At 32.5% G+C, this 25,577-nt stretch overlaps 1 protein-coding gene across 5 annotated transcripts in view; it reads right to left on the bottom strand.

The window, feature by feature from the left end:
* FBXW7 (F-box and WD repeat domain containing 7) overlaps positions 1–25,577 on the bottom strand; it is a 198,213-nt gene that overhangs the window by 130,470 nt on the left and 42,166 nt on the right. For 3 of the 5 annotated variants that reach the window (XM_064489981.1, XM_064490003.1, XM_010992510.3), the window contains exon 2: positions 11,022–11,069. The exons of the other annotated variants lie outside the window; for them this stretch is intronic. The gene's annotated coding sequence lies outside the window, so the exon portion shown is untranslated. The remainder of the gene's footprint in view (positions 1–11,021; positions 11,070–25,577) is intronic. 5 annotated transcript variants of the gene reach the window in all.

Below are 25,577 nucleotides of genomic sequence, written 5' to 3'. Positions count from 1 at the left end.
CTCTTTTTGTTAGCTACCCTAATGTTCAAGGAGACATAAGAAGGTTGCTTGTTACAGGCTTGCCTATGATATCAAGAATCTCAAAATTATGTTAATCTAGAGACTGGTTAAACATTAAACTATAGTATAACCTTAACATGGAATACTAAGTAAAAGTTAGATTAGGTCAGATCAGGGTCCTAATACCTAAGTATTAATGTAGCAATGGCACCAAATTTTCTAACCAAAATTCATTCTTACCTTTCACAATAACAGCAGTGTAACAGGGCACATGGCTCCCTTACAATTACACCTCAGTTCTCATCAAAGGAAAATGATTTTTAGAAACAATGACTACCCTTCTGCATTGGGTATTTTAAGAGAGCAAGTATGCAGGTTATTTCTCCTTCCCAATATAGTTGGAACATGAGAACTAAGCTCAACAGAATAATGGACCTAAAAGATGAAAAGAAAGGAGACTGCGTCCTCAAATGAGCACTTGAAAAAGTTTCACTGCCAGTCTGAAAATGTGAAAAATTCGCCAATGGTAACCCTATTATAACTAGAATCAAAATCTAAATTGCTTAAATTTTTATCCAGGCCATATATAATTGCTTTAAGTATATAATTGCTCTCCTTTTCAACCTCATCTCCAACCCCTGGGCTCCAACCTCATTGCCTCCTTTTAATAAGCATAGCAGACTTATTTCCAACAAGGCATTTAAACCCACAGTGCTCCTACTTGAATTGCTCTTTCCGACAAACCCTCAGAAGTTCTCTCCATGACTTTAATCACATCTTTGTTCAAGTGTCACCTCTTCAGAAAGACAGTCTCTCTAAACCATCCTCCACCAATCAAGTCAGACACCACTTGCATCTGTGCTCTGTCCCCTTAACAGGGGCACACTTAAGTTTTGAGGGGCCTGAAGTTTCTAAAAACTGAAGGATTTAAAAGAAAGAATACAAAATTACAAATGAAAGTTGATACATATTTGAATTAAGGAAAAGATAAAATACTAATTTTAAAAGATTGACAAATGCCATATATAAATCCATTTTATGGATAACATTTATCAAATAAAATTTGTGTTAATTAAATATCTGACACAATTCTGTTATTCCATAGCTCCTATATATTTTTGTTGGGTGCGTTCTTTGTTCAACTTTCAAGTGACAAGCTTTTATAATGTTTCTTATACAGAAATTAGGTGGATAATTTAGTCCTTCCTCTAGCATAGCTGATCAAAATTTATTTCTTATTATTCAAAGTTTAGAAACTTTTCATTTCACAATCTGTTATGGTAATGTCATGTAAATTTTTGAGAGTGTTGACAAATATGAGGATTCTCTGTCAAGCCTCTTTCATGTATAAACTTGAGATTTCAATTCAAGTTTTTCTTACACAATAACTAATCTTATACACCCTAAATTTATGACATTCGTTAACCAATCATCAATGTCATTCTTTCTGTGTTGTAAGTTTTATGCTGTGTTCACTGATAAGAGAATTTGGTTTCAAATAAGTAAGTCATTTAAATATTTTTCCACTATTTTCATGATTCAATATTTTTCATAAATGGGATTATCAAAAAACCAAGAGCTTATTCATTACTTCTGTTTATAATTTATTTTTTCTTCCTTAATGAATTACTGCTTTTGCATGATCAGAACATTTTTATGTCACAATTCACTTTGCAATGTCAGAATAATTTCTAATTACTCATAGCACATCTGTAATCATTTTTGTTTCATACTCCATTAATTTTAATCTGATTTTTTCTTAATTTTTAAATGTAACTATGACAAAAGAAAACACCTTTAACATACTTCCAAATTCTGTCTATCATTTCATATTTCTTTCACTAAAGTGTACCGATAAGCAGATGAAATCACATATTTTAATTTTTTATAAAATATACTATTTCCACTAAAATAGAAAAAAACATTTGGTGCATGTACAATTATATACATTACATTATCAATTTTTTTTATATAGGAGTACCAATATTTTGAATGAGTAGGATGAAAACCCAATCTTACAGTATTAGATACGTATCTGAAAATGTTTCCACAGACTTGATTCTGATTCTGTACATTTCAAAGTAGTTTATCCTTTGCTACCAATAGCAGTGCACTCACACTTCTAGAAATGGCCATCAGAGGATACATTCATACTATACATGGCCTCTAGCCTTATACATTCCTGTCATGATGTCTAGAGCCACTGGACATTACTGGAACACATTCCTACAATGGGACAGCTAGCAATAATTTAACTATACGTGGTCATGAATGATCTCCATGTAAGTATATACCACTACACCCAAATTAAATGAAATATATCCCCAACTCAGATTATTTTAGCCAAAACCAAACAAATTACCTGCTAATTATACCTACAAAAACCTTCAAATTTATGTTAAAACATCTTTTCAGATATCTGCAGGGCAATAATTACATAACTGAGTACAAGAAAGAAGTGGTAAATTAAAAGAATTACCCACTATTACCAGAGTTTTGTCCTAGGAATTCAAATCTTATGTAGCATTAGGGGAAGAAAGAAAAATTACAAATTTCAAGAAGCTTAACAGAACATAAGGAATGGATTTGTAAGAAAGTACAGAGAATATAATCAAAGTGTTACTAAATCCACGGTGAGAAAGATAAGTGAGAGAAGCAGGATTAGAACCTGCCTGACTTTAAAATTAAAGTTCCAGTCACACTAGTAGGCTCAAAACCTGATTGGTGACTTAGGAAAGAAATTTGTTCTTGTTATATACAAGGTTGTGCTGGGGTAGCAGTAAATGTATAGGGGGGGAATGACATCCACCAGATCTTAAATCAAACAAAATCAAGTTTTCCCTGGCAAGAATATAAAACAGGACTACACACACACAAACAGCTATTATAAGAACTCCAAAGTACAAAACTACAGTGAATTACAATCATCTTTAGTACCCAAAAAATATTAAAACAAAGAAGAAAAAAGTTCAAAACCTACATGACATATGGATGAACAGAAGACAATTTTTATATACATATATATACATTTTTAATCACTATATACACAAATGGAACTCTCTTCATTAGCATAACTAACCCAAAGAAACCAAATGAATAAAACTACTATTTGTAAACAGAGAAGAAACCCAGTCTAATAATCAGATTACATAAGAGAAAAATGGATTAACCATGTAAGCATCAGTTACTAAAATAACTGACCTACCCATAAAAAATAAACCCAGGAAGAATAAAAAAATCCTAAGTCCAAAACCTTCCTTCAAAAAAACCTCTTGACCCAGATGATTTCACTGGTGAATTCTATCACATAGTTAAGGAAAACATATGTCAGACCTATACAAACTATGTGTCTGGTATACAAACATATGTCGGTATTACACAAAATAGAGGAAAAGAAGACCGTTTCTAGTTTTGACAAAACTTTTTAGCGAATCAAATCCAGTGATATATAAAAATAATAATACATCCTAACAAAGTTTATCTAGGAATGCAGGGTTGAGTTAACATGAAAAATAATTAATGTAATTCAACCACATTAATAGTTTAACAGAAAACCTACGCGATCATGGCAACAGATGCAAAAGTCAGTGACAAAATCAAATACCATTAATGATTAAAAATAGACAAACAAAATCATTCAGCGAAGAACTTTTTTCAACCAGATAAAGAGTATCTATGAATGTCCTATGGCTAAAAACATATTTAATAATGAAATACCAAATATGTTCTCCCTACGTTTGGGAATATGGCAAGAATGTCTGCTCTCATTACTTATATTCAATATTATACTATAGAAATCCAACATAAAAAGGTAAAAGAAAGCGAAGAGATCAAAACGGAAGTATAACTGTCTCTGTTCACATGACTGTTTATAAGAAAATCCTAAGAAATCTGCCCCCAAAAGTTACTACAGACAGGAAATAACAAATACTGATGTTCAATCTCCAGTGCCTCTATTAAGGGGTTAAAAAAGGGTGGGTGGTTGTAGGGGAAACAAACAAGTATTGATGAAGATGGGGAGAAACTATAACCTTGGCCCTTGTAAATTGCTGTAATGTAAAACGGTGAAGCCACTATGAAAAACAGTTTGGCAGCTTCTCAAAAAGCTAAACAGAATTACCATGTCACCAAGCAATTCCACTCCTAGGTATACACCTGAGAACTGAAAAGAAGACTCAGACATTTGTACGCCCATATTCACTGCAGCATTATTCACAATAACCAAAAGGTGGAAACAACCCAAGTGTCCACCAACAGACAAACAGATAAACAAACTGTGGAATATGGCCACGGAATATTATTCAGCCATAAAAAGGAATGAAATCCTGATGCATGCTCCAACTTAGATGTACTTTGAAAACATACCCAGTGAAATAAGCCAGACACAAAAGGGCAAGTACTACATGATTGCACTTATATAAAATATCTAGAAAAGGCAAATTCATACAGACAGAAAGTAGATCAGATATTACAAGAGCCAGGGAGAGAGGGAAATGAGAAATTATTGCTTAATCAGTAGAGTTGTTTTTTTATTACCTTAAAAAAAAAACTCTCACACATTACTCAGAGAAATTTAAAAAACAACCTAAAGATATACCATGTTCATAAATTAGAAGACTAAATATTGTTTAGTATGTCAATTTATCTTATTATGACATGTTATATTAAATACAGTGTAATATGTTAATTCTTAAAATCTTGATGAAATACTTCACTGAAGAAGATATCCAAGTGGTCAAAAACGCATGAAAAGATGCTCAACATTGACATCAGAGAAACACAAATTATGCCTGGGATATCACCAACTTTGTGCTGTTGTTTTCATATATACATTATAAACCTAACAATACAGTATTATAATTTTTGCTTTAATCATCAGTAATTCTTTAATTAATAAAAATATACAGTGGACACTTGAACAACATGGATTTGAACCGCATGGATCCACTTACGGATTTTTCTCTCTAAATATGTACTACACAATCCACGGTTGGTTGAATCCTCACATGAGGAACCTGAGCCTCTTCAATGGTCCACTTGCTTCTAGGTTTTCCCTCAATAAATGTACAGCTGCGTGGCTCGCCTAACTTTTGTCTGGTGCCACTGGAACTACAGGAGGCAGGAATGCACCCAAAGGCAAGAGAGCCACAAACATACAATTCTTACACATTGTAGTTGCAAGCTTTAAAGGATAACTTCTCATCTGGCTTCTGCCTCCTTTTGGTCATTTTCTGCTGCTTTTAAATAGAGTTTTCCTTTCAATATTTTATCCAGGTTTTATTACTGTTAGCTGAGGGATGGTTTACACAACTGCTTTAGTGGCATCACTGCATCATTACTGGATGTCAAAATTCTATGAATGGTCAGTGACAAACTTCTCACATCCTTGATTTTCATTCCTTCCACCAAATTAAGGACTTCATCTCATTATGCAAGATTTTAAAGTACTCCCACCTTTCAGTTTTCTCTACCTTAACTCACATAGTACACTGAGAATAACTTCTTGTCCATCATAGTGCTTTTATCATTAGAAAGAATGTTTTCTGTGAAAACCAGAAAACATGTGGTAAGAAACCTAATTTTAATTTTCAACTCCACCACTACCTGTGAAGCCATAAGCAAATCACAATCTCTGTGATCCTTATTTTTACCATCTGCAAATGGGAATATCACCTGCCTCACTACTTAAGTGTAGGATCAAAATATGGTAACTGATATTAACAAGTGTAGACAAGAGTTGGTCAAAGATGCTATAGGGCTGTGATATGAGAATAGATGAAGGGTTAAAATCATTACCTGAAAAAAGAACAAAAGAAACAGACTGGGAGATGCAGGTGAGTTCATTCACTGATTCAGCAAGTATTTACTGAGTTCCATGCATCTATTAAGCATTGTGCAAGACAAATTTTTCAGCTTGAGAGATAATTTTGGTGTGCTTAAGACATAATGACTGAGGTAAAATAGGTAATGAAGGAAAATGTGGCATTTGTGAATCATCACAAATTTGTGGTAATTTACATAATGAAGCAGAGACCACCTCCTAGAAATGATACATAATGAGGAGGAGCAAAGCTTCAACCCCGTTAATACATAAAGGGTATATAAAGGAAAAAAAGCAAGAACAAAGAGAACATTTAGTTGGAGAAGTAGTAGAAAAACCATTGAAGTAGACTACCACAGAAAACATGGGAGAAGTGAATGTTAAAGAGAAGCAAAACACCAAATGCTGAAAAAGGTAGGATAGGAGGAGAAAAGAAAAGACACAGATTAGCAACTGGAACTCAGTCTTATCTTAGAGATGATACAGAGCATTCATTCTATCATCAGCCTAACCAATGTCTTATCTACCTGGGTAGGTGAGAAAAAGTGGTTTACTTTCATTTGAGGAAGCAGAACACCAGTATTAACTGCAGAAGGTAGCTGAATAAGAGTTGAGAAACTGGACACCTAGAGTCGACTATAAAGCAAACAAGCTCGCTGGTTAATAGGAGGACAGGGAAAGAGCAGAAGGTATCTTTCCAGATGAAGTGTGATAAGACAGAGAACCCAGCATGGAGCATAAAAGGGAGAATAAATGAAAACAACAAGGTTCCAGAGAAGGAAAGGGGGATTGAGATTAAGGATACAGATGTTAGCTTTCAAAAGAAATAAAAATACTATATTCTTTGAGTAAAGTTAGACTGAAGAAAGAAAGAGTTTAAATATGAAACGAAAAAAGAATAAGAGAAATAGGGACAGGACTGGTCATGGAGGAGAGTGGAAAGGTTCCAAATAATTAGTAATGTGGAATGAAATAGAAGATCAAAACGAGATAAAGATGACCAAGAAACACTGAAGCTAAACTAGGAGGGGAAACGTGAATTCATACTAGGAACCTCTTGAGACAGAAAATTGATATAACTCTAGCAACGCTAGGCAGTCCACAAGCAGGGAATAAAACAGAAGAAATACACAGTTGTAGTTCTTTAGATGAATAGACTGGGAAATCTCTGAAGAAAGATCAGGAGAATGGAAATCTTGGATAATAAGAATAAAATTGAGATGGCTACCAGAATGAATGTGAGTTAATCTGAATTAAGTTTTTCACTTAAAAAGGGAGTTCTGAAGGAAAAAGCCTTTAGGAAAACTTCTCTGCATGAGGTGGTTACTGCAGTAACTGTACTGGGAGAAACAAGAATCAATACTACTGTGCAATAGCTTTCAGACACTTGTACAAAAAATAGCGTGATATTCAGAATAATTCAAGTCCAGCTGAGCTTTCCCAAGTAAGATTAGAAAGTAATGTGAAAGACTCTTCAATGAAAAACAGTTTCACTGTTCTATCCCTACCACCCCGACCAATATCTCCAAGGTGCAAGACGGATCAGCGGAGTGGCAAACTCTAGTCCATGTGCTGAGAAGCTGCCACCTAGAGAATAAGCCGGCCGCTACTGTCTTTAAGGACAAACTACTTTAACTAAAGGGTAATCCTTCTTTACCCTTGTAAGAAAAAGAGGTCTCTCCTAATCTTAAACTCCCATTTCAAATATAAATACTCAAAGAGAACTAATATATATTCAATGATTGTGTTAGGAGGCACACAGAACAAGAGAAGGGAAAGGAGACAGAAGAGTGCACAAAAGCCATTTTGCCTTAATTCAGCCATAAACAGGTCATCAAAATCCTCTTAATTACCACATTTGACATACAACCATAGGAGGAGGTAACTCAGCTAAATCTTTTCCTTAATTTTTTTTATCACAATTGAAAATTTAACACCACCATGAATGAGATGTCAGTTTTTATCTTCTTTTCCATTGCAAAACGTCCACGGATAATATAAGACAAACTATAAAAACATCAATGTGAAGAACAATTTCACTCATCCAATGGGCACTTAAGTGACTGTTAACCAATGGACACTGGATTTAAAATCAGTGAGAAAAATATCAAAGATCTTAACTCTATAAAATTTCATTAAAATAGATTTTTGGTTACTTGAAATTTATACAGAATACTGTTAGATAACATGAAAGATAAAAAAATAAACTTCTCCAATAAAAATGTATTTATTACACTGTATTACAACCCCTTACCCTTACACAGAAAGCCGATGCTACTAAAAGTAGTAACATCCCACTGTTACATGCCATTTCTCTAAAAAACTAAATTAGGCATTATAGGCCAATACATTCTGAAATATGCCTTCAATTGATAAAAAGCCACATAATGTAAAAAATAAGAATCTAAAATGGTCCCATAAAAACTAAAAAGACACATACCTAATAAAGTAAAAGAAAAATAGACATATTCCATATGCAGGTTTACAAAAACATCAACAGGTCACTGCCTACAAATAACCTGTACAAGATTAAAATCAATAAGATTAATCAAATCTATTTTCTCTTCATAAGAAAAATAAAAAAGAACTCTGATAATATTCTTAGCCTAAAATGCAATGGCTTATTAAGGTATGAAGTCAAATATGCAATGAATGCCATGATAACTAAAGTATTAAGTTCTTCTCCAGTCCAAAAAATTAAGCATGAATTTGTAAGACTAATGTCAATAAACATATCACACACATCTGATGTTTTCATGGCAACACATGGGATCAAAACATAATGTTTTGCTTAAAACAATTAGCTGAGGAATTGAAGCACAAATACAAGGATAATTGCTTCCTTTGGGGTTTGGCTGTCAAACACAGGAAATGTCAATGCTTTACAGTCCTGTGGTCATTAAAACCTTGTCACAAACCTAGACTATCAATGAATGTGTATTTTAAAATAAATCTGCAATGACACCAAAAGTACAAGCAACAAAAAAGAGATAAATCAGACTTCATCAAAATTTAAAACTTTTGTGCCTCAAAGGACACCAGAAAATGAAAAGACAATGCACAGAATGGGAGAAAGTATTTGCAAATTGTATTATCTCATAAAGGGCTAGTTTCCAGAACACATAAAGAATGCTTACAATTTAACAATAAAAAGACAACCTAATTTAAAAATGGGCAAAAGATCCGAACAGACATTTCTCAAAAAAAATGTAAATGGTCAATAAGCATATGAAATAATGCTCATCATTAGTCATTGTGGAAATGAAAACCAAAGCCACAATGAAATACCACTTCACATCTATCAGGATGGCTAAAATACAAAAAAAACCCACCAATAATAACAATCAATGTCTGTGAGAGAGGGGAGAATTGGAACCCTCATATACTGCGGTGAGATTATAACATAGTGCATACATTTTGATAGTTCCTTGAGCTAAACACAGTTACTATACTAACCGCCCCTTATAAATTTACCCCCTATAAATATACACTCAAAGGAAATGAACATATAAGTACACATAAAAACGTCTGCAAGAATGTTCATTGCAGAAACATTCCTAATAGCCAAAACATAGATACAATCCATCAACTGATGAATGAATAAACAAAATGTGGTATACAATGGAAGATTTTTTGGCCATAAAATTGAATGATACATCATGCTACTATGTGAGTAAATCTTGAAAATATTATGCTAAGTGAAAGAAGCCGGATGCAAAAAAAAAAAAACAAATATTGTATGATTGCATTTGTAAGAAATGTCCAGAAGAGGCAATTCTTAGGAAAAGTGTATTAGTGGTTGCCTAGGGTGCTGGTGGGGTTGAGGGTGGGGAGAGGTGTTGGGGGAAGGGGTGCCTGAAACCAGATAGTAGTGATGATTGTACAACTCTGAATATAATAAAAACCACTTAAATGTACACTTAGGGATGAATCTTCTGGTATGTGAGCTATATATCTCAAAGGAGTCATTAAAAATGAGTATATTTGCAAAAATAAAATATATGTCACAAACATATGTAATGCAAAGATGTTTGCTTCCCTCAAACTAACTCAAGTATCTGTATCAATGAGGGAAAAATATGGCAGTAAGTTACTGTTTCTACTTAATGTATCTCCAGAAATCAGTCACTGCATTTTAAAGTAGTAAAAATTTGTTTAAGAGATTTCTGTAACATCATTTGCTCCTAAAAACGTTACATTTATTATAAGTATATAGTAAACAGTGTAATATAATTGTTGAATACTTACATCATCTATGATTATTATAGAATTTTAGAATTATCATTTGGTTGAATATTTATTGCTTCAAACACATTAAAAAGCATAATAAAAGACATCAAGACTTATTAATATTTCTTCATGTATCTAGGAGATTTCCTTTAGGTAATCAAATAAATGTATTCATCCTTAAAAATATTTTATTGACTATATTAATCAAAAAACTACATTAATGCAACTTGGTTAACAGTCAATGCATCAGTACTTTCCCCTCATTGTTGAGGTATATTTAATAATTTTTAAATCTATTATTATTAACTGAAACCTTGTTATACCTATGTAATCACCCCAGTACACAAGTTCTAAAATATTATATAGTGAAGAAAAACACATTCTGAGATTAATTCTCCTACTTTCACTCAAAAATAAAACAGTAAAAGCATTACCTAAGTGAAATCAAAAGTTTATGAAACTCTTAAGTACAGGCATGTATCAAATTTTCATATTATAATGTTATTACAAAGAAAGCGGAGTAGCTCAGAAAGGAAACAGCACAGAGTCTGATCAGTCTTTACAGGGGCTTACTGTGACAAACTGGACCTCACATAAGGATTAAAGTAAAAAAAGTATGTGTATTAGTATCGACAGCTAATCAAAACTGTTAAAAAACAAAACTCTCCTGTAGGGAAAATCCTGTTTCATCCACAAAGTATTAGCATTTCTGTCCCCCAAGACTATTTCTTTCTCTGAACACTTTTAGTACTTAGGCTGCACACTAGAATTTTCTTGACATAATATGTAGGAAGAACCAGAAGAAGATCAGAATGAGTATGAAGAGAAGAAAATTCCAGACTAGGTAAAACTTAAAAGAAATATAAATAATTGTAATTTACACTGGCTATTATTGTAAATATCATTAATATAACATACATGTAAACTTAAGTAACATGCAAGGGGTTTAGCATGGAGAATATGTACTTACCAAATACTTAGATATCCTTCTAAAAATCCCACTGATGGTTGAGACTCCCTAAATAATAAAAAAATAAATACATAAGGAATAATTTTTCAACTTCAGAAGTTACCCCTGATATGTAAAATCTATCCAAGAATCTCAATAACATGACAATTTGTTTTTTTCACACTACTTTAAAATCCAAAGTATGTGCTGAACTTTGGCAAATGATTAACAAAATCTTTCCTAATCCTACAAATTATTGAAGTTTTATATGCCACATATGGAAAAGCTAATAAATTATCAAGATATTGGCAGTTTACTAGACTACAAAAAGAGTGAACTCTGTAACAAATCAGATCTCAAAATTACAGACCAAGACAATAGCATGCTTACAGGGTCTTAGAAAAGCATTCATATGTTAAATTATTCCTAACCATCAACATACATTGTCATATTCTACATTCTGGTATCTGGTTACCATCTTTTAAGTAGCAGTCAGACAACGTAACTGTAGCATCTACAGAGTTAAAGTAGAGCCAATGAAATAGAAAGATATTTTACAAAATAGTTACTCTATTTTATTAAAAATTAACATAAGGAAATACTTTAAAATCCACCCTGGTGATACTAGAATTAAAAATTAATTAAAATTAAAATATTTTACCTATAATAAAAAGAAATGCATAAACAAATTAATTTTACTACTTAGAAAATTAACTGTAAATAATTTTGTAATAAACGGAGTACACATCCTTTTAGTCAAGTTTCAAGTCAAAATAACCTTCAAAACAAAGTTCAAAAATTCAAGAATAAAGCATATATAGAGCTCTTATGGTTTGCCAGGCACATTGCTCCAGATTTGAAAAAACTTATATACACTTAAAAATCACCTTATTTACTCTCCATTCTGTAAATTACAAAACGAAGCCTTATAGAGATTCATTCATCTGCTTATATATAGCTGCCACTGACTGCACAACCCAATGTCTTTAAGGCATCATACTATGACTCCCCAAAAACAAAACAAGACAGAGCATGACATAGTATATATAGTAAAACTGATTGCCACTTTTTATAGAGTCAGAAAAAAAAAGTTTTTAAATTTCTTTAAAAGAATCAACAGAATAAAAAAATCATCTATTTTAACTAGCAGAAGACGTTGCCATGCAGAAGTTACAATACCATATATAAAAATAAAATAAAAACTTTTTTTGGTTAAGTCATACCGATAGATTTTCTATCTCTACTACTATTAAAATCAAAATCAAATGAATCACAGCCATCCACAGGCCATGGAAAAGGAGGGAAGAAAAAAAGTATGTTAAGAGACCCAAACAATAAAGTTTAAAACAATAAAGCTGTGAGATGACAGGAAAATACCATCATGACTTTGAGGTAGGCAACAGTTTCTCAAACAAGACAAAGATAAACATAGCAAACTGGACTTCATTAAAAATTGTGTTCTTGAAATGAAAATGCCAGCTACAAAGTAAGAGAAGATATTCACAATGCACATGTCCAAAAGACTCATATATAAAATATTTTTTAAAAAAACAACTTTAAATCACCAAGAAAAAAGACAACTCAATTTTTAAGATACGCTAAAGACCAAATAAAACTTCACAAAAGATAATTTCAAAAACGAATAGACATATTGGAAAGGTTTTCAACATCACTAATCCTCAGGAAAATACAGATAAACAACACAGTAAGATTCTTTACCCATCAAAATGATTAGTTTTTCATCAAAAAAAGAGAATACCAAGTGTAATAGAACATATGCAGCAAATGGCACTCTCGTAACTGCAGGTAGAAATGTAAATTGATATAACCAGTATGGAAAACTGAAAGTATCTATTTAGTATAAGGTGAAAATACACTTACCCAACGACTAAACAGTACCACTCCTGGGTACACAATCGATAGAAAGAAATGTGTACGTATGTGGAGGGAACGTTATGTGTAAGATTTACCATAGCAGCGTTATTTAAAGAGCCCCAAAGTGCACATAACCCAAATGTCCATGAGCAGTAGAACAGAGAAACTGCAGTATATTCTTATGATAGTATCCTAAACCTCAGTGAAAATGAGAAAACTAATGCCACACACAAAATAGGATACATCTCACAAACAGAATGCTGTATGAAAGCACCAGGGGTACGGGGGGGAGCATGTATATAATTCTGTTTCTATTAAATTCAAAAACAAGCCAAACTAATCTCTGACCACAAAGTCAGAACAGTAGTTAACCCTGAGGTGAGTGGGTTATTTGACTGGGACAGGACACAGGGAGGCTTCAGAGGAGTTGATATCTTGATCTAGGTTACGGTCGCAAAGTTGTGTTCACTTTGTAAAAGTTCATCAATATAGAAAAGTTTATCTACACTTTCCTGTATATAAATTATACCTCAATTATTTCAGAAGTTAATTAAAAAAAAATAAAATAGATGAAAAATCACTTCTCTTCAGTTATTCTTAAATAACTCCAGGACACTGTACTAATAATCTGTAACACAGTAATCTGAAAATCTGAATCTCCTAACAATGTATTTCAATTTATTTCTATAGACTGCATAAAGATTAATTAAATATGTCTGGCTATTTTGCATTAGTAAGTTTAAGAACAGTTTCAATGTAAATATAAATTTTACCAAGAAGGGATTCCTTATGATTTTCTCTTTTCTCTTATTTAAAAAGCAGTTTTATTGAGATACAATTCATATATGATACAATTCACCTCTGTTTCTTAATTTAAGTATAGTCAGTTTACAATGTTGTATTAGTTTCTTGGGTATAGCATAGTGGTTATATACATGTATGTATATTCCTTTTCATATTCTTTTTCATTACAAGCTATTACAAGGTATTGAATATAGTTCCCTATGCTATATATACAATAGGACTTGTTGCTTATCTATTTATATATATAGTAGTTAGTATCTGCATATATGATTTTCTCTTAATAGCAGAAAAGGTTTTGCAGAAAGTCTTGCGAATGCCTGTTCTACACAGGCTCAAGTTAGGTTTACAAATGTGTTATCTCGCAGATACTAAAAGTGTTAATAGCTAACACAGAAATTGATTTTAAAAGCAATCAGATAGACAAGCCAGGCATTCATAAAAACTTTAAGGCACAATACTTCACCCTGCTGCTTAGAAAATCTTAAGACTTTAAAATATCAATAACCCTTTGAAGAAAAGGCTCCCAAATAAACATTCTTACATATCTAAAAAATTTTAGGTTAATACTGCCTTCTTTATTCAAAATAGAAACAGTTCTATCTGCATATCCTTTTATCTGTTTTTTCCATTATATTTATCTAATAACTACTTTAAATCTAACTTCCTCTCTCTAAATTAAATAACGTCATTATTTGATCAGATTTGAAAACTTTTATCCTTGATGGAAACCAGTCTTATTACTCACGACAGCCTATTTGTCCTGAGCTGTGGGATGTTTCTGTCATTTAAGCCTCTGAGACCATGTTCAGAGGAACAGAATGGCACAGGCCCCAACAGGTCAATTCCCTGAACAATTCCCAGAGGCTGAGCATCCTTTGGACAAACTTTACACAACTCATGAAAATCTCACCATAACTTTCCTCAGTCTTGGGTTGTTTTACTTATGAGTCTGACCTGGTAGAGATCTCTCCAAACTTCCAACCAGCCAGACATTTGTCAAGCTTCTACTTGAAAGTAGCCAATCATTTGGTTGCAGTTCTGAGACATAAGGTACTAAAGACACATTTTCATAAAACTGATTTTTTTCATCAGTCAACCCACTCTCAAGCAGCTGCTTATTCTAATTCAGGTAATTATCTTTCTAAATTGCATATTTTCACTAAGAACAACTTAAGACTTTCAGTTTCCACTTTGGACAACTTTTGAAATGAACAAAATTGTTAACTTGAAGGGCACTTTAGAACATATGGCGGGGAGGGGACTCTCCCTTCAGAGAAGTTTGTCTTACCTTACCTAAAAGAAAAAGATCAACTGACTGAATGTGAGGGAGACCACCCCAAAAGTCACACATCTCACCAAAACAAGGCATATACTTAAGAGAAGGACCAGGATCACAATTTAGATTCTATTTTGAAGAGTCAACAGAGTCAACAGATCCCATCCCAAATCTAAAGAACTAGACACAGGTTTGCTAGGCAACTTACCTAACTATGGTTTCTAGTAATACACTAAAGATTTAAAAAGAACGATTAGGATGCAAGCAGGTAAGGAAGTAACCGAAAACAAAAGATGCACATGAATTCAGGGACTACACACTGTTTACTCAGCAATAAATCGTCAGCAATAAATCTGATAATGATTGTTCATGAATGGTAACCACGTGAATACTGATATTGGAAAAACTAGCATCTTTAAATAGAGCTAGTGATTTATTTCCTCAATATTGTTTTCTTTTTATTGTTTTCTATTTTAATTTTGAAGGTGGAAAAGTTACAGCCAGACTGGCGAAGAATATTTAAAAAGCAGGGTCTCAGCTAGTCAAGAGATGTGAGTTGTGATAAACAACAAGGTCCTACATATAGCACAGGGAACTATATTCAACACCTTGTAATGACCTATAATGAAAAAGAATAGAAAAAGGAAGACATAGTATGTATAAATGAATCACTAAGCTATATACCAGAAATTAACACAATATTATAAATCAAGTATACTCCAATTAAAAAAAAAAAAAGAGTTGTCAGCTGTTACACCAATATCAGATCTTGAATTATCTGGAACAAAGCATTGGAAATCACTTCTCAAACTGCCCATCACCCATTCAATTTAGCCTAATTACAATATTCCACAAATCAACCCACTCCAAATGAACAGTTTACCCTACCTTATAGGGAACTGAATCCTATTTTATACTTCACATGTCTTCGAAAAACTTCACACTAACAGAATTTTTTATAAAAGATGTAAATTTTTACTTTAAAAATCTCATGCTGCATTTCTATTTCTTTAACAAAGAAGGCACAGCACTCAGTATTCACCCTCTCAAGCTTCTTGCCTCATTCCTACAAAACTGCAAATGAATGCTTACACAGTACCTCAAACATTTTGAAAGGAATCCCTCAATGTTCTGATGACAGTCTCATAAACACTACCAACAAATTAAAAAAGAAACTCATGGTACTTTTAAAATATCTTATTTGCCCTAGTTACCAAAACACTACAGAACATAAGTTTCAGTACAACTTATCTGCATTCTTATAATCCTTTTCACTACACAATTACACCTTTATAAAGTATGCTCTCATCATTTTTCTTCAATATTTCCACAAACCTTAAAAATATTTCTAAATTCCTCAAAATTCTTGTTAATTACCAATTTTTACAACATACTTCTCAGTAAGCCTGTGTCATATATTTCACTACCGCCTTCATACTCCTTAAATCAACACAAGCCCCAGCTGATCATCTTACTGCAGTGACATACAACCACTGTGAGAATTCTAAATCCCTTAAAACAAAACACTTTACCTAGAAAAACATAAACTACTGCCCACCTTGGTATCTGCAACTGGCAAATTCTGCAATAAATTAAAACCTTATGGAGTCCTAACATCTCACATAATCCCTAAGACTATACTGTTCAAACTGAGTTTAAAAAAAAAAATAAGTAAAAGAATGTTACAATAACTGAGGGGAAAAAAAGAAAGGTTCTACAAAATCAAATCTATCAACACTATTTAACAAATGGGGAAAACAAAAGCCCCAAAGGATTTATTTGAAATAATATACGTAGTTAGTAAAAGGCAGGGATCTAGAACCAAGTATTCTGAATCCCAGTATCCTTTCCTATTACCCCACTGGCTACAAAGTATTTAGGATTTAAGGGCCAATCTTATAAAAAGTTAAAATATTTTCTTTCATTTCTTTTGTCCAACTCTTTAAGTAAAACTGATGCTCTGATAAACAGTGTCTATCCTATTAGTACGTGACTCTCCCTTTAACAGACTAGACCATACTAGACCACACCACTAAATGCAACAAAAAGCAAGACCTTAGAAAATCAAGACAATATAAACAAAATAGACTTTACTATGTCCCCTAATGGACAAATACTTTAAACAGCCAAATATTTAAAGTTCCTATTTAAATTAAATCAGGACCTCACAAATTTCTTTAAAAATTCAAGAAACTAACAAAGTGGGAAGTAAAATCAATTAATACTAGTTCATAAGGTATATTTTTCCTTCAATGTTAAGTTCATAATGACAGAAAATATAAGTTCATAATGACTGAATATAAACATATATAGAGGGGTGTGTGTGTGTGTTTGTGTGTGTGTGTATTTCTAATACTTTTAACAAAAGTTGTCAAAATAATAGCTTTTCAATTAGGAAATAATTAAAAGTAGTGTCTGGTCTTCCTTTAAATATGACCACAATGGACATTTATGATAATTACTAAACAATTATGTAGTTTTCATTCATAACTGATAGAACTGTAGCAATGATCTTTTTAACCCATCATTTAAGCTGTCTTTAATGGCCACTTTACAAAAGTTCTGAATATCTAACAGGATCAGAGATGGCAATCCCAGGAAGGCAACACTTCTGGGAGACAGTGAGATAATCTGGATGGGGTATCCCTTAGAAGCTTGCTGGTGAAGGGAAAAAAAGGAAGCAAAGGGTGGACACTAAATGTTCTGCAAAAACAAAAAAGAATTTCAAAATTTGTACAATATACATCCCCTTCCCTCTAACCCCTCTCAGACCAAAACACCAAAAACAAGAAAACAAAACAACTTGTAGGTTAAAGAAAGTGTACTTCACCATGCCAACAAAAAAGAAAGTTCTTGAACAGGAAACATTATAAACCAAGCAAATCTCTCACCCTTCCTACACACAACTTATAATGCTGAGCCAGGAAATGAACAGAGATAGCAGATAACACTAATTTTTTTTTAAAGCTACTATAAGAACATAGACACTCCACGTCCAAATACTTCAGTTAACAAAAATTCTCATCGAAGGAAAAAATTCCACAAAACAGAAAAAAACTGTAAAATCATACTCTAAAATAAACTAAATATCCATAACAGGAGATAGATAGACAGATATACATACATATATATATATCTGTATCTAGAACCAAATCTAGAACCAAAAATCCAAAGTAGAAATGGACAAAACACAACAAGATATGAAACAAAAATTGACTGCACTCAGGCAGGGGGAAAAATGGAGAAAAAGATAAACCACTTTTAAAATAAGTAATAAAAAGGAAGGCTGGATTCTCATGAAAATACAAGGGAAAGTAAGGAACAAGAGAAGGACAGCCAAGAGAATAAAAATATACAAGAAAAAATGATCACAGAAAAAAATTATTAACATAGATCTGTATAGAAGCTGTAACATATGTATAACTGAAAGCTCTGAAGAACAAAAAAAAAAATAAAGGAACTAATATTTAAAACTATAACTTAAAGTATTTCCCAAACAAAAATAAATGTTTATTTGTATGTGGTGGCCAGGAAGAAGCACAAGATACGTGAATTTTAGCAACAACCTACTGTATACTTGGAAAAACCCAGAATAAAAAACTCCAAAACGTAAGCCTAGTAAAACTTCAAAAGGAAGTAGAAAAAAAACTTATAGGGCCTCCAGACAAAAATACCAAGCCTCTTACAAAGGACAGAAAGAAAGCCTGGCAACAGATTTCTAAACAGCAACATTCAAACTGAGGCAACAGTGCAGCATCTTTTTCAAGAAACCCAAGGAATGAAAGCATAAACCAAGGATTTTATATCCAGTCAGGTATCTTATTAACTACCAAGACTTACAGAAATACAGATTTAGACATGCAAGAACTCAGGGAATATATTATTCATAGCCCAATTCTGAGCAACCTACAAAAGAATGAGCTTCAGTCCATCCAAAAAAGACAGAAAACTTTGGCAAAATCTTTACTGAACAGTGGGATATATTTAATATATTTAATTTTAGATATATTACTAAAACAAAGGTATGAACAAGGACAGAAGAATAGTATTTAAATATTATATTCTCTAACAAATTGTAACGGAATTTATTTTTAATGTGAAGAAAACAGAGATTAAAAAAAACAGAAGAATCAGCTCATTGGTGTTGAATATGTAATGAGCGAGTGTCAAAAGATATTTATTTAATGCAGACAAAGCAATTATTGGCAGTCTATTACAAAAAGTATTAGTATAAAGTTAGTCATTAAAACAAAAATGTCAACCTTCCTAAATAAGAAAGTAATTTTCAAAAAGAGTAAGGAAATAAATAGCCCAGAAAGGAAAACGTACACATAGCATAAAACAACAGTAAATACAATGTATCAATTAGAAGAAATACTGTCATATCAAGATATTATAAATAGGCTTAACTTTCCTACTAAAAGGAAAATGTTTCAAATTGCTTATTTAACTGAAGAGAAAACAGTATTTACAAAAACAACAAAAAAGATAAAAATATTTAGGAATAAACATAAAAGTGTAAAACTTCTATAAGGAAAACTTTAAAACACTTCTGAAAGATACAAAAGTAAACAAATGAAAAAACATCCCCTATTCTTTTGGAAAGGATGGCTTACCATCATGAAGATATTTGCTTTCCCCAAGTTAATGAATAACAACACTAAATACCAACATAAAAATATCAACAAATGTTTTCCTACAGCTCAATAAGCTGATGTTCAACTTCACCCAGAGAATATGTACATATACTATACTGTTTGTATAAAATAAGAATATTAATCATATATACAACAGAAATGCATGAACACATAACATGCTTATTTTTATAAAAGGAAATACAAGGATAAACCAGAAACTAATGAAACCGGTTACCTACACAGTGAATGAAAAGAGAAAAAAGGGATAGAGAAGAGAATAAGATTTTTAAAGAATGCCTTTTTATATAGCTTTGCCTTTTAGCCATTTTACTATTTTACTAGTCTAAAAAAAATAAGTTGAATCAATAATGGGAAGGGGCTAAAACTGAATATAAACAAAAACAAATGAACTTGAGTATTTAAATTGGTGACATAAAAAACATAATTAACTAAAATAACTTACGAGCATAGTACTCTGATACAAACCTTCACTGGGATATATCATATGAACAAAAAAGTGCACTGAAATCTTACTTTCTTTACAAACTGGGTTTATTGCTGACAGTGGTATTGGTATGGCAATTTCAACATTATATCATGTATATTATAGGACAGAGCAAATGAATAAATGTATATTGGTATTATTGTTAACGAAGATCCTCACTGTGGGAGTAGAGATACAAATATGACCAGGAGGAGAAGAACCCTGGGGTATTGGATTGGAATCACAAATATTAGCAGTCTTTTTAAGTATAATTCCTTGCTCCGTGTCCAGTGAAAGAGCCTCTAGAAGCAACCGACGCCCAGTAGTAAAGAACACAGCCAGTAATCACAAGGTTGCTTGTAAATACCCAACAAGAGAAACAGGGATCCCTGAAGAAACAGGTGTTTCCAGGTCTGGAGTATGGAAAGCATAAGGTAAGAACAGAACATTTTATTGTGCCAGGAAGTAAATAAGAGCTCTAAAATGATAGGACATTCCAAAAAGACACAAAAACCAGATTGAATGAGTTCCTATTGGCTAAATTTTTAACAATTTGAGCCTTCAAAAGAAATATAACAATAATGGATTGTAGCCCAATGAATAAAAAGAAGAATCCATGAGCCCACATGTGACAGCGAAAAAAAGGCAAAAGCTCTGCCAGCTAATAAATGTGGGAAGAAGCATAAACTAGAAAATTACCATTTTTCAAGCACCAATGTAATCAATGATTCAGGCAAAAATCAACAAAAGATGTTAAAATCATTGGGTGAAAGGTTATTGAGAAATAATATTAACTCAGCCTCAAAGGATGGATTAATTATCAAAGGGAAAAGGATATCTTTATGATAAAGAAATCTGGCAGCACCAGCTAAACCAAATAATCTGGCTTAACATCACAAATAATGGAAAAAACTAAAATAAGCAAACTTTAAATACATACATATATCAACATGGAAAAATCTTGAAATGAACACTAAGTGAAAAAAAGCAAGCTATAAACATTTGCAAACAATATGATACTATTTATTTACAGTTTCCAAACCAAATCAATCCTATTTATCCTTCTATATAAATGTGTGCATAAAAGTATAAAAAACTTAAAAGATACCTTCAGATTAGTAATTACCTCTTGGCAGCAAAAGAATGAGATCAGTAATTTTCAGTTATATTTTTAATTTATTTTAAAAGTTCTGAAACAGTTACAGCAAAATGTTAGTATTTGTCAATCTGGTTAGTATGAATGCATGAGTATTTTATATTCATCCTTGTATTCTTTATATTTTTAAATAGTCCATCATTCAGAAATTTATAATTTTAAATTGCTGCTATACAAAATCTGAATTCTGTTATATACCTATTCAATACTTAGTTCCATAATTCCTGCTTATACACCTATGCAATACTTAAGTTCCATTATTCCAGGTGACTTCTCCTACTTTAATCTCTGATGTAAATTAACAGAAGCAAATGGACACTTTCAAAATGATTCTAAAAAGCAAAATGCAATTCATTTACCTAAACAAAAAATAACTTGGAAGGTTTGCCACCGTCTCTAAAGTCTAATACTACGTATATCTCATATTGCTCTTAATATGCATCACCATTTGGAGAATTGAAAGTTTATCCATTCTAATAATTCATAGATTTTTTTCAATCATTTTGACCTACTTCTACATAACCATCCTATTGTTAAAGTTATTATTTTAAGTACTAATTAATAAGTCTATAAAAATCTACTACTGTTGTAAAATTGGTACATAAAAAGATTTTGAAAACTCAAATTTTAAGTGATTTGATAAGTTACTGCTTCATTACATTTCTTATAAGGCTTTAATCTATTTGTAAAAACTTTCTATTTTCTGCTTAAGAGAAGGTCAACGGCTTTCACTTCACTACTCTAACATAATCATGAATTGAAATAAGAACTCTTAGCTCTTTGGACCGACAAAGCTACCAGTATGCCTAAGCCAATAAAGCAATTCGTTCATTAATGCTGCTAATAAAGCAACCTTTTGTTAGTCTATGAAACATCAGAAACCTCAGAGACTCTAACTTTGCAATTTTTCTCTGTTTTTGCCATATGAACTTAAAGTTCTCTTACATGCCATTTACTTTAACAACTAAAACAAAATCATTCTAGAAATTTGACCTTTCACTCGAGGTAATTTAGTAACATACTAGTTCCAACTTCAGAAAACTGTTCCTGCATGAAACTACTTATATTTTATTTAATTACTCTCTTCTGTTTTCTCATAGAGCCAATTTGTGTTGAAATCTGTGACATCTTATAATAAACAACTAAAGGAACAACCCCTCTAATATTCTCAAAATGAAGAACAAAAATGTTCATTTACTCAATCAGCATTAATTGATCAACTACAATAAAGTAAGGCATGGAAGATACTGCAAAGATTAAAACACAACCTCTGCCCTTGAGTAACTCAATTTAAGGAATGTAACAGGTATCTAAAAAAATTACTATAAGGCAGCTTATAACAGTGTCAACTACTAAATATAATAGTTAGTATGAAGGATGTAATTAATTGAGCTTAAACAAAATAAAAAGCCTTCAATGAGGAGACTCTAAATAAAGGAAAGTGATCTTAGGCTTAGTGAATAACTCATATACAAAAACAGACACAGAAAACACTACAGTAAATTCAGAAATTTTTAACTAATTTCCTAAGGCTAGAATGGATCATGTATGTAGGGAATTAATAAGAAATGCCTGTCAGTTCTTGAAGGGCCATGTTTGTGTTGTTCTAGACTTTGGACTTTATATGATGAGTAGTCATTAAAAGATTGTAAGGAAAGGTATATGGTGCTCAGGTCTGATTTTTTAGAAAGGTTACTCCTGAGATGCCTGAATGCCCAAAGCTTCTACTTTCAATAACTTCAGACCACATAATGCTTTTGGGTATTTGGGTTATATATCCCAGGAGTACATGAATGCCAGATTTTCAAGTGTGATTCATGTTCAGCATAATTATATAACTACCATGTTCTGCTAATTTAACTTGAGCACTCTCTAAAACTAATTGCCAATCAAAGAGAAGTATCAATAAATAAAATATTGGTTCCAATAATAGTCAGGCATTTTCAACTCCTTCAAAGTATTAGAAAGACATCAGTTTTCACGTACTGTAAAGTCATATTGCTGGTAAATTTTAACAGTTTCACTTAACGTCAACAGACTGTGTTTAGAATTTGTAAAATAAGTCCTAAAATTCAGCCCACTGTAATCCTTAGTGTCAACATCCATGGTACTGTCTGCCTGGCACCCTTGCCTTCTTCCAAACACTCTCTCTTATTCTAACTACCCTCCTTTCACAGACATCCCAACAGCTACCTTGGGAGCTCAACATTCTTACATGACCCTGGACTACAGTGAATTAGTCCAACTTGACCAAGTCATACCAGTGAGTCTATTAATGCTTTAATCTGGGGCTCAAAAATTAGTCACAACCTCTCCAGAGGCCAACAGTCTAAGAAAAAATTCTAAGATAAGGATTCTCATCACGTGGAAAAGCCAGTCTACACTGAAAAACATGAAGGAAAAAAGTTTATTATACAATTCTATTTATATCGTGTGTATCTGAAATTTTCCACATACAAAGGTTTTAGTCTGAAAGCTACGAAGACACGTAACAGTACATATGTTCTCACCATCAGCTTAATAAATAAAACTCTACCAACATAATTCTCTTCCCTGTGAACCACACCCTGATTCTACATCCTATCCCCCACAAAACACTATCTTGAATCCCTCTTCACTGTTAAACATTCTCCAAATATCAATCTAAATGCCGCTTCCTTGGGGAAAGGTCTTTCCCAGCTCAAAACACTCATTAGGTTAAGCACCCATGTTATGTGATTTCATGGCTTTTATCACAGTTGTGATTTATTTGAGTACTTCATAACAACCACTCTAGTAGACCTACTGCTTCCATGAATTCAAGAAATTCTATTCAATTCTTAGCTGACTACTAAACTAACTCAGCAGAGACTTCAGTGGCTTGACAACAAAGAACTCAGGCTTTACAAAATTAGTTGAGAAAGATCACTTTAAAACAAACAATAGCAAAAACAAATCTTGAGAGGGGGAAGAAACTGATTTCCAGAGTTGCCACAATTTAAAATGGCCAGTTTCCAACAAAAAATTACAAGACATGCAAAGAAATTTGAAAGTATGGCTCTTTGACACAGAGAAAAAAGCAGTCAATAGAAACTCCCTATGGAAGTCCAGACACTGGACTTACTAAACAACGACTTTCAACCAGCTATTTTAAATATGTCCAAAGAACTAAAGGAAAACATGCCAAAAGAACAGTATCTGAGCAAATAGAGAACATCAATAAAGAGAAATAAATTTTTAAAAAGAACCAAACAGAAATTCTGGAATTAAAAAGTACAACAGCTGAAATGAAAAACTCACTAGAAGAATTCAACAGCAGAACTAAGCAGGCAGAAGAAATAATCAGCAAATCTGAAGACAAGGCAATTGAGATTAATCCATCTAAGGATAGAAAGAAGAATGAAGAAACATAAACAGAGTCTCAGAGAGTCTCTGGGACACCATCAAGCTTATCTACATACACAAAACGAAAATTCCAGAAGATTACAAGACATTATAATCAAAAACTTCCAAATTTTGATTAAAAACACTAATCTACACAAAAGCTCAATGAATTTCAACTAGAATAAACTCAGAGAACTACACCTCACTACATGATAATCAAACTGTCAAAAGCCAGAGAGAGAATCTTGAAAGCAGCAAGAAGTAACACATCATGTGTAAGAGATTTTGAATAGAGTCAACAGAAAATTTCTCATCAGAAACCAAGGAGGCCAGCATGCCAGAAAAAAAAAACACTGTCAACCAAGAATATCCAGCAAAACAAAAAAAGATACTAAGAAATTCCTAGATAAACAAAAACTGCAGGAATTCATCTCTAGCAGACTTGCTCTGTAAGAAATACCAAAGGGAGTCCTTCAGGTTGAAATAAAAAGTAATGGTTCTCCTCATTTCTTCATGTGAATTCAAGTTGCTGTCTAAGTGTCTTTTCTTGTCGACCTTAAGTTATCTAACAGTTATCTACAGAACACTCCACCCAATAGCAGCAGAATATACATTCTTCTCAAGGGTACATTCTACAGGAAGACCGTATGTTAGGCCAAAAAACAAGTCCCAAAAAATTCAAAGAGAATGAAATCATACAAAGTATCTTCTCCAATTACAAGAGAATAAAAATAAAAATTAACAGCTACAATATATGCTAGGATATGGATGAACCTTGAAACCATTATGCCAAATGAAATATACAGTATCAGTATAAAAAACAAGAAAACAACAAGCCCTTAAAGATCATTATCCCTGATAAATGCCAAAACTAATAAGCAAAAGAGGACACACATTAGATAAGAGAAAAAGGAAAGATATTTAGAAATAATCTTTGTAAACCGCAAAGGGGTCTTCCACTCACATGGCTTTCAAGTAAGAA

Source organism: Camelus dromedarius, chromosome 1 (assembly GCF_036321535.1).
Source record: "Camelus dromedarius isolate mCamDro1 chromosome 1, mCamDro1.pat, whole genome shotgun sequence".
Lineage (NCBI taxonomy): Eukaryota > Metazoa > Chordata > Mammalia > Artiodactyla > Camelidae > Camelus > Camelus dromedarius.
This window is presented reverse-complemented; position numbering and strand designations above follow the sequence as displayed.